The sequence below is a fragment of the Callithrix jacchus genome, chromosome 12 (genome assembly GCF_049354715.1).
Source record: "Callithrix jacchus isolate 240 chromosome 12, calJac240_pri, whole genome shotgun sequence".
Lineage (NCBI taxonomy): Eukaryota > Metazoa > Chordata > Mammalia > Primates > Cebidae > Callithrix > Callithrix jacchus.
In genome coordinates, this window is record NC_133513.1 from 39,591,641 (window position 1) to 39,602,362 (window position 10,722).

Below are 10,722 nucleotides of genomic sequence, written 5' to 3' on the forward strand. Positions count from 1 at the left end.
TCTTAGAAATATTTAATAGGGACTTACAAACAGAAGGTATGTCTGAGTTTTGGGTGGTGACAAGACAGGATGGTGGATCCCTGTGCCACTATTCCCCAGACCCAGGGCTCATATTCCAGAGGGGAGGGGTGGCTCAGGAGGGATGTGTAAGACAATTGAAGTGTGACAACATCAAGGTTATTTGACCTAAGGGCAGGATTTATAGTCAGCTCCCGCTCTAACTCAAGGAATAACAGATAAATGGGAAATCTTAAAAACCTTCCTGTAACAGGGCTCATCAGAAGCCAATGTGGTGAATTAGCTGAAATTGGTTAAGTACGTTCATGTCACTCAAAGCAAGATTTTTAGTGTCAGAAAAAGGAGATGCAAATATAAAACCGAAATATTAAGTAAAACGTTATGCATGCTATTTGAATATCAGTAGGAACTCTTGATTACTTTCTTCTAAAAAATACTTAACTGATAAGATCTGAAGCCATAATCAACACAATAGCAACGAGCATCCTTTGTACCTAGATTTTTGTCTCTAAATACCATTTCTCATTAAAAAGAACAGAAAATGTGTAAGAAGAGTCTGGGACTTTGGCCCCACCAGAAAATCAAGCAGGCTGTGAAAAACTCCTGGAATCATGTGATGAGAGCCAAGCAGGTGACTTTGGGAGGCTCCCACTAGGAAAGATGACGGAACAGTAGGGATGAAAACCGCAAGGAGTAGAAAACATATCGAATGTGTTCAACTCATGAGTTCGTAACACTGCTGAGAAAAATAATAGCTCAACAACGTTCCACAGTCCCTTGGCAAGACTCAGGGAGCAGCTTCATTCTCTGGAGAAGTGGGCCAGGGTTGGGAACTTAGCCTGACTCTGCTGTATAAACTGTACCAATTAGTCCAAGCCACCAAATGATGGATGAAGGAGTGTCTCTCTGATAAGCAAAGACGAAGATGGAAGGTAAACTAGAATATGATAATTTTTCAAGGCCCTGATGAAATCACAGCTTAATACAATAATTGCTACTAGGTTACCTGTGAAAATACACAGGAAGAATTTCAGTTAGAACAAGCCTCTAAACCTTGATCTAACTCTCAGATGACAGGCAGAACAGGAACAGAGGAAACCGAAACATGACATCATAAGGGAGTAACTGGCAGGTTCCAGGGAAATTGGAAAGATCTGTGGAAAATTCTGCAGGACAGGAGCCAATGTCTATACAAACATGTTGTTGAATATAAGGCAGGTGAGAGCTATTGATTAAAAGACACTATAGAAACATTGACCAAATGCCATATATAGACTCTGTCTGTGTCCTAATTCCAGCAAACATTTATAAGACAACCAGGGACATGTAAATGCTTCCTAGGTATTCAATGATATTAAGGAATTACTGCTAATTGTTTAGAAGTGATAATAGCATTATGTTGATAAAAGAGGCTTTACTGTATAGAGACCTACACTAATACTTATGAATGAAAGACAACAGCTGGGACCTCCTTCAAAGTAATGCAGTATATGGAGAAGTGGTTTGAGGTACAGTTGAAGCAATATTGCTGAAGTTGGGCATTTGTTGTATCATCTTCTATATTTTAATATACATCTGAAATGTTCCATAATTTTAAAAATGGAAAACTCCCTGGGGCAGGGAAGACAGACAGGGTCAGAGGGAGCTGGTGAGGAGGTGGGAGCTCCCGGGAAGGAGACGCAGCCAGGGAATCAGAGAATGTGGGTGGGGCTCTGCGAGAGCCAGGGTGAGATTCGAGACTATCCCTCAGGCCACGTGGCAGAGGAGGTGGCCCGTCCCACAGACTCCAGTCTGTCTGGTCACCTCACTTAGGGTTATTTGATATAAAGTGGCTTCAGGGAGGCCAACAACCCTACAAATATTGGCAAGTACACAAAACATGAGAAACAATAAACGTCCAGCTTTAGAGGTTGGTTGCCTGAGGCTGCCCTTATAAATTAAAAACCTAAAATAGGAGAAAATATTTATAGTAGATTGTTAAGTAACCAAGTAAAAAAAAGGAGGTCATAATTAATGTAAATTATGTATATTCACGCAAGAATGTATTTATATATTAAGGTAGTCTCAAATACCACATCACCAGGCATCAGAGAAAAAATGCCTAAAACAACAAACAATGAAGAAAAATATGTGTGTGTGTTGATTTCTCCTTCAAAAAATGCATCTAGGTGACTTGTAGCAGGGTGAGCACCTGGTCTTACTTTGGATGAGGGACACTTTTCATTTCCCCACCCCATAAGAGTCCCTGAGGGTTTTCCTGGTGGACTCACATGAAGGTGAGTGGCTAATTTCACCTGTGATGTAAACGCCCCTAGAATGGATGTCTGGGATGGTGGGGATAAAAATACCCCAGTGCAGGTGGAGTTTCTCTGGAAAGTCCAAAGCTATCTATTTTCTCCCAAGGGCAGGTCACTGGTTTCTCCCCATGGGCCAGTGCTGTGGCCTGGTGACCTGTGTCTGGGGCAGGGAGTTGTTTCTTGGAGCCTTGCCGGTCCCAAGTTTCCTTTAGGGCATTGTCTTTGCTTCAAAGGGTCACCTCGGCTAGGCAGGGAGGTGGAGGTGCTTGTGTCCACAGATGGGCTGCCCAGCTCCTTTCTCCCTCTGCAGCTCTTCTACTTCATTAGAGCTGGGGTCTGCCTTCTGGGAAAGGATGTATGGCAATACCCCCGCCTTCACACACTAGAAGAGGTTCCTTTGCATTCTTCTGGCAAGTTTTAGAGCACAGATACTCACAGTGGGATGGGCCTGGCTCCCATGCTGCACGAGGTCAGGGCAGAGCTGGACTGTGCATCCTCCGATGTGCAGGTTTGCAGGCCACAGTCTCCTCTCTGGGGTCACTATCTGACATTCTGGCCTCAAGTACTCCAGACTAGCTCTGCTTCTTGAAGCTTTGAGAGGCTTCCAGAGGCCAGAATTCAGGGATCTCTGAGGCTTCCATGTAAGTTTCTGGGCGTCCACTCGTTGCTGTTCCTTGGTGTGGTGTTGTCAGGTCTGCAGAGGCTTCCTGTCACTGTCTCTTTTGCACTGGTTCCTGGCACAGCCCCAGCAGCCTCATCACCCTCCATTTTCCAGCCTTGGGAACACGGGCTTGGAGACTTATGGGAAGTCACAAGGCAAGTCCAGTGAATAACAGCTAGTGCCAGAGCCCAGAGCTGAGTGCCCGGCGCCTTGACCAGGGACTTTTCCCTCCGTTTCCCTCTCCTGGCCTTTGAGAAGGGCCCTGCAAGTGCCTTTGGTGCACACACCTGGTTCTGAGCTGCAGACATGCCTAGTGTAGCCCAGGACCAGAGGAAGCCCCAAATGCCACAGTTGTGTTTTATCCTAAAACAATTTGGATTGATAAGCAGCATTTAAAAATCAAGAGCTTTTTGTGTGGATTTCTTCATTTCTGACTTCTTTTCCTGGGAGATCAGGCACCAGGTGGCATTCTCACATTAGGGGCAGGGGCTGAGCAGAGAAGGGCTGCCCTTCAGATAGGACCTGTGCCTTCCTGCAAACCACCTGCTACCTTCACTCATTTACAGAACCTGTGGGGCCAGAAGACTTCTGTGTTTGTGGCCCTATTCTCAGGCTTTGGCTGTGTTGGAGACAATCACAAGAAAGCTAACCTGCCTCTGGGTCTCACCTCGAGCCAACCGCAGTGCCACAGGCCCTGACACCTAGCCCCCTCTCCTTCCGACACTGCCTATGGCTGTCCCTGAAAACTGGGAGCACTGGATGCCACCTCAACTTGAATTAAGTTCCAACAGGACATAGACCAGGAAACCAGGAACACTTCTGCTCACATTAATACTACATAAGGCTTATCTTCAGAAACATTTACCTGCTGTGAGCAGATATGTCTTCATGAAATATGAAATCCACCCAAATTTATTAAGACTGCCTGTGTAGCAAGTAGCGGGAACTCAAACTGAGCAGCCCTCTGTGAGGGTCTCATTATTATTATAGCATTATTTATTTATATCTTACCCTAAGACAGACATGATGTAATCCAGTAATTAAGATTGTTATGATTGAATATTTATTAAGCATCTACAATAAGCCAGCCACTGATCCACATAAAATGAGTCTTTACCCTCAAGAGCTCTTGTCTTGATGCCACAGGGAGCTCAGCGCCTGGTGGAGGGGAGCAGGGGGGTGTTTAATGGATTCGTCTTCCCTGAGCAAGCCTGAGAAATGAGCTGATCAGAAATTGGTCGAGTTTAGTCTCACTGTTCAATTTGAATGAAATGAAAACGATCCATCGCTGGCTTAGGAAAGGCCTGGGTGTGTGGAGGGGCTCTCCCCAAAATGCCCCAGCCAAAGATGGAGGCCTCCAAGACGCAGGTGGGCGGCAGCTGGGTGAAGGTCTGAGCTTTAAATTTATCCTCAGGCTGAGACTGGGCTGCTCTTTTGTACTTCTTATAAACTTAGCCGTGTTCTGACATGTCTCAAGCTAACACTTGCTGGGTCCCTACTGTGTGCCAGAGGCTGGGGCTACAGAGGAGAGCCAGGCACAGCCCAGGGCCTCCTGAAACCAGCTCCCCGCCAGAGGCTCTGCAGGTTCCTTCCAGGCCTTCAGTGCTCCCCATGGCGGCTTCCTTGGCCTCTCCTCTCTCTGGTCTCTTTCTCTATCCTCTTGCTTCTTCCTCTGCACTGAGCCACTTCTCCTTAAAGGGACGTGCTGGTTACAGCCTGCACCCTGCTCTGTCTGTCTCTGCTTTGCTTGGCGATGCTTTGTAGAGTGAAGAGTAATGAAGCATGAAGGAGTTAAGAACAGGCACAATCATAAATGTGTACCCAGCATTAATCCATGAACTTGCGTGACCAAGGTTCTTCACTGACAATTGTTCCCTAGATTATTTCTGTGTTTGGGAAGAGAGTGGAATGTCCCTTCTGTTCGTGGGTGGCTTTGGAAGATGTTTTGAAAACTGATGCAGACATGCCATGCTTCCCTTAGCACCGGCCCTGACTCCAGCATTTGATTCAGATAAAATCTAGTTTTTTTTTTAGAGACAGGATCTCACTGTGTTGCCCAGGCTGAAGTGCAGTAGCATGACCATAGCTCAATGCAGCCTCAAAGTCCTGGACTCAAGGGATCCTCCCGTCTTGGCTTCCTGGATAGTTGGGATTACAGGTGTACATCATCACGCCTGGCTCATTTATTTTTATTATTTTTATTTTTTGTAGAGGGAGGGTTTCCCTTTGTTGCCCAGGAGGGTCTTAAACTGCTGGCTTCAAGTGATCCTCTCTCTTGGGCCTCCCTAAATGTCGGGATTACAGGTGTGAGCCATTGTACCACGCCTGATAAAATCTACTTCATCGGGCAGGGCGCGGTGACTCACGCCTGTAATCCCAGCACTTTGGGAGGCCAAGGAGGGTGGATCACGAGGTCAAGGGATCGAGACCATCCTGGTCAACATGGTGAAACCCCGTCTCTACTAAAAATACAAAAAATTAGCTGGGCACGGTGGCACGTGCCTGTAATCCCAGCTACACAGGAGGCTGAGGCAGGAGAATTGCCTGAACTCAGAAGGTGGAGGTTGCAGTGAGCCGAGATCGCGCCATTACACTCCAGCCTGAGTAACAAGAGCGAAACTCTGTCTCAAAAAAAAAAAAAAAAAAAAAATCTACTTTATCCTGAAAGGTGTCTTAGTCATTTCCACAAAATATCTGTTTTGTAAAAAATGTTATGATTTTCTTTTTTAATTGTGGTAAAATACATGCAACATAAAATCTACCATCTTAACCATTTTTATTTATTTTAGTTTTATTTTTTGAGACAGAATCTTGCTCTGTCACCCAGGCTGGAGTGAAGTGGTGTGATCTAAGCTCCCTGCAACCTCTGCCCCTCAGGTTCAAACGATTCTCCTGCCTCAGCCTCCTGAGTAGCTGGGACTACAGACATTCGCCACCATGCCTGGCTAAATTTTGTATTTTTAGTAGAGACAGAGTTTTTCCCTGTTGGCCAGGCTGGTTTCAAACTCCTGAGCTCAGGTGGTCTGCCCCCGTCCAGGCCTTTCAAAGTACTAGGATTACAGATGTGAGCCATGGCGACTGGCCCTTTATCATTTTTAAGTATACATTTCTGCAGTGTTAGATACATTCCCACAGCTGTGCAGAACTCTTCTCACCTTGCAAAACTGAAACTCCCCATCCCCGTCCCCCTTCCCCCAACTCCTGCAACCACATTCTACTTTCTGTCTGTGATTTTGATGACTCTATGTTCCTCACATTGGTGGAATTACACAGTATTTGTCTCCTTGTGGTTGGCTTATTACACTTTGCATAACAGGCTCAAAGTTCACCCATGTGGTAGCATGTGTCAGAACTTCCTTCCTTTTATAGACTGCGTAGTATTCGATTGCGTGGGCAGACCACGTTTTGTTTCTCCATTCATCTGTTGATGGACACTGAGGTTGCCTCCCACTTTTGGCTATTGTGAATAATGCTGCTATAAGCGCCTGTGTACAAATATCTGTTCAAGGCTCTGATTTTGTTTCTTTGGTGAAATACCCAGAAGTGGGATTGCTAGGTCAGATGGTAATTCTGTGTTTAATTGTTTTAGGAACTGCCATACTATTTTCCACAGTGACTGCCCCGTTTTACATCCTTACCAGCAGTACACAAGGCTTCCAATTTCTCCACATCTCACCAACCCTTGTTATTTTCTGTTCTTTTGATAATGGCCATCCTAATGGGTGGCAGGTGGTATCTCATGGTGGTTTTGCTTTGCATTTCCCTGATGATTAGTAATGTGGAGCATCTTTTAAAAAATAGTTTTAACAAGCATCTAAACATGACTTAAAAGAGAATTCTCATGTTGGATATGCTGTGTGGTCAGGAATTGTCCTTGTCTTGCTCTGTGTTGTAGATAAGATGGGTACGGATGACCAAGGGTGAGAGCCTGGTTGCCCCACTGTGTAGCCTCTTCCCTTTTACACAGCACCGAGCTTTCTGGCTTTGGGCTGTGCTCTGTCACCCATGGAACATCTGGCATTGCAGAGGCTGTGCTCACCCCTGACGTTTCTGCCTGAATGGGGCTGGAGTGGTGCTCAGCCATATGGGGAGAAGGTTCCAAACTCTCCCACGGGAGTCTGAGATGCAGCCAGGCAGGGATCAGCACTTCCAGGCATGCCGTGTTTTCCACCGTGAGGGATCCTTGGGGTCAGAGAGGAGACACAGGCCCCCGTGGAGAGGCGGGTGAATGTCGTGCTGTGGGAAGGTTTCTCCTGGTGCTGGTGATGAGGCTACTCTGTGCACTCCACTTCAGATCCTGCTTCCTGATGCCACCAGAAACCCTCCACAGAGGCCCCACTTCCAGGCCTTACAAGGTTTCCATTGCCAGGTGGCAGGGTGCCTCTTCCTCATGGAAACTGAGCTGTCACCATTATCCATGTCCCCATTTGGAGGGGTCAGGACATTGGCTTTCCCATACTATTTTTTCGATTGGAACCAGTTGTAAACATGCAGCATCTCACAAATGCCTCTGAAGATAGGACTCGCCTGGAGGCTTGGTACAAAACACGTGACCAGGTCTCTCCCAGGAACATCTGGTTTGGGAATTCTGGGTTGGGGCCCAACAGTGTGTTAATTTGTTTTTAGACAAGCACCCACTTATCTGGAGTCAGGAAAGACTACCCTGAAGTGTGCAGAATGGCAGTGTGGGCTCGGCTTCCCTTGGGTGGTGACCCACTGCCCTGCATCCCCGTAACAAGTGCCTCTCACCGCATGGGACTTCACTCTTCCCCAGAAGTTCTCTAAGTTCTACGTTCTAAGATGTTCCAAGAGGTTCTCTCAGTGTGGGCCCCAGGCTGACAGCATCAATGTCTTGCAGCTTTTAGAAATGCAGATTCTTGGGCTCTACTGCATCAGTGACTCTGGGGGAGGGCCCGGAAAGCTCTGCTTTTACCAGCCAGAGGGTTCTCTACAACCTTTGGTCTTCACAGAACATTTCCACACATTGCCTCCTGCCACCCTCACACTCCACAGGTGGGGAGACTGGGTCCAGGGCACCCCATGGCTTGTCCAGAGTCAGACAGCCAATGGGAGACAGAGCTGGAACCCAGGCCTGAGTCCAGACCCCAGATCAGATGCCTCATGAGCCCCTTCCCTGGATATCACAAGGGTCTGTAAAAATAAGGGCCTGGAGCCAGGGGGTCTAGAAGGGTCTGATCCCTCGTTCTAACTTCACCACAAGGATGTGAGGAGCCAAGAATGGAAGTAATGACACATATACCTTACAGGTATACCTTTCACATAAATGAAATTTGGCCAATAAACATCAACAACCCCCAACCTAGAACATCCCTCCCCCTCAAACAAAACCCCCATTAACTAGGGTGTAAGAGTCTCAATTACACCAAAGAGGGAGAATTCTTAAAGGATGGCCTCCCTAGGCAGGCCAGACATAGATGTCATGTCACCACCACGATGGGTATCAGGTAGAACGACACCTACCAGAAAACAAGACTGCCATTGACCATTGTTGTAATTTAGAGCAAGATAAAGCCACTAAACCCAGGCCACACCCTTGAGGAACTATTTTAATAGCCATTGCTGTTGAAATGCCGGACCTGCCTGGAGTAGAGAAGAAACCTCCAGAGCGGCTGGGCTTGAAAGAGAGCAAGACTTAAAGCAGAGCTGTGACCTCAGGGAATGTTTTCCACCTCCTCCAAGGAATGCTGGCCACCCCGCACTCCCTCCCCACCCTTCCAGATGGCGGGACAGAGAGGCAGTCAGAGAAGAGAGCTGGCATCTGGCTTTGCATTCCAGTTGGGTCTCTTACTAGCTGTGTGGGTGTGGGCAAGTTATTTATCCACCCTGCACCTCAGTTGTCTTGTCTAGGAAGTAGGCATCACATGGCCCTGGCATTTTTGTGTTATATTAAGCATTGACAATGTGTAGGGAACCTTTAGCTCCATACTTGATCTGAGGTTGGTGGCTCAGTTAAGAGAGTGATTTGTTGTTTGTGATCCTTGAAAGAGGGTTTTTTTTTTTTTTTTTTTTGCACATATCCTGCCTCTCTGGGTCTAGGCAGAAGGTTAAGCGATGCACAGCAGTGGCAGGAGGCTTCTTTGCCTCCAGTGAGCCCACTGGACCCAAAGTCATCACTACTACCTCTCAGTGTGTCCTCCACAGAAGGGTGAAGATGGCTCTGTCTTAGATCTAGTTTAAGTCACAACACAAAGCTTGTTGTCTCCATTTTCCCAGGGTCATTTCCTCCTAATTCAGACCCAACCATCGTCTTGTCCTTTTAAAATTCTGTTGGGTCATCCCATTCTTAAAAATTTTCCATGTGCCCTTACAATTCAGTCATTGAGCAGCAGTGGTGATAAGGGAAATGCTCACAGGTGTGTGTGAGTGTGTGCATGTGTGAATGTGAGTGTGCATGTGTGTCTGACAGAGTATGTGTGTGCACGTGCGTGGTATGGGCAGTTTTGTGGGTTACACTTTTCATTGTCATCTTACCAAAAAGATATAAAGCTGATTTCTTCTTTCGGGGCTTAATTTTCTAAGGCCTTTACCCTGAATTCTCTGTAGATGTCATTATGCATGCCATAAAAAATAAATATGTCCACTAAAATGTCCCGTATTTTGAAAATGCTTCAGTACTGAGAGTTCATCATATACGCAAGGGACTCAGATGGTGTCATAGGCAGGTTCATGGATGCCTCTGGGAGGTCATCACAACTTGTGACTCCATACCCAGGGAGACCGAGGCCCTGAGGGGAAGGAGTACCATCCAAGGAGACCTGGAGGGGGAGGGCAAGCCTGGTGTCTTTTCTCTGCAGCACAGTTGGGTGGGACTGGCCCTTAGAATGACCTACAAGAGACCAAAGCTGGTGGATGTCGGCCACTCTTCCTCTGGGGTGTTCTAATGCATGCGAACTCCACCATCGCTGCCCAGAAAAACTCATTCTCTAGTTTAAAGCTCCTAAGAGTGCTGAACATAGCCTGCGGACCCAGCCACTCATCCTGACAGTGTTCCTACACCCCCTGGATTCTGGGTATTGGGCAGCCTGAGAGGCATAGGCACAGGTGGCCCCCAACCAGGCTCAGCACACTGCCCCCTGCTGGCCCTGGCTGACCCTGCAGGTTGTGTTGTCCCCATTACCAGGGACCCTGCCGGCCTGGGCACTGAGGCAAGGCCCTCTTCTGTGGCTGCGGCTGCAGGTGGGAGGGGTTCTGCATCTAAGGGAGAGCTTGCCTAAGGTACAAGGAGCCAGAGAGGGAGCCAGGAGGTTTCCCTAGGAGGTGGGCTGGAATTTGGCGGTTTCAGGAGGTTTGGGGTGTTGGGAAAGCATTGCCATGGCCTGCCCTCACTGGGGGAATGTACTTGGGTCACACACTTAAAATGGTGAGGAATTCCAACAGCTGGTGAAATAAAAACGTGTACTGGCAAGTTAAATGGGCCGGGAACCTGTCTATGTCTTACTCTGAGTTGAAAGAGTCCTCTTCTTGCATTTCCGTTCTCCCTTCTGTTCTTCCTTCTTTCCTGATAAAATGTATTTTTCTCATCATAGGCAATTTTGGGGGAAAACAGGAAAGTGGGGGAAAAAACCACACCCAGGGATGTTGCTAATGGGGAAGGCTATGCATGTGTGTGGGGCAGGGGTGTGATGGGGATATCCCTGAACCCTCTGCTCAATTTTTCTGTGAACCTAAAACTACTCTAAAAATAAAGTTTACTGATAAAAAAAAAAAAACCAAACAAAAACTCCA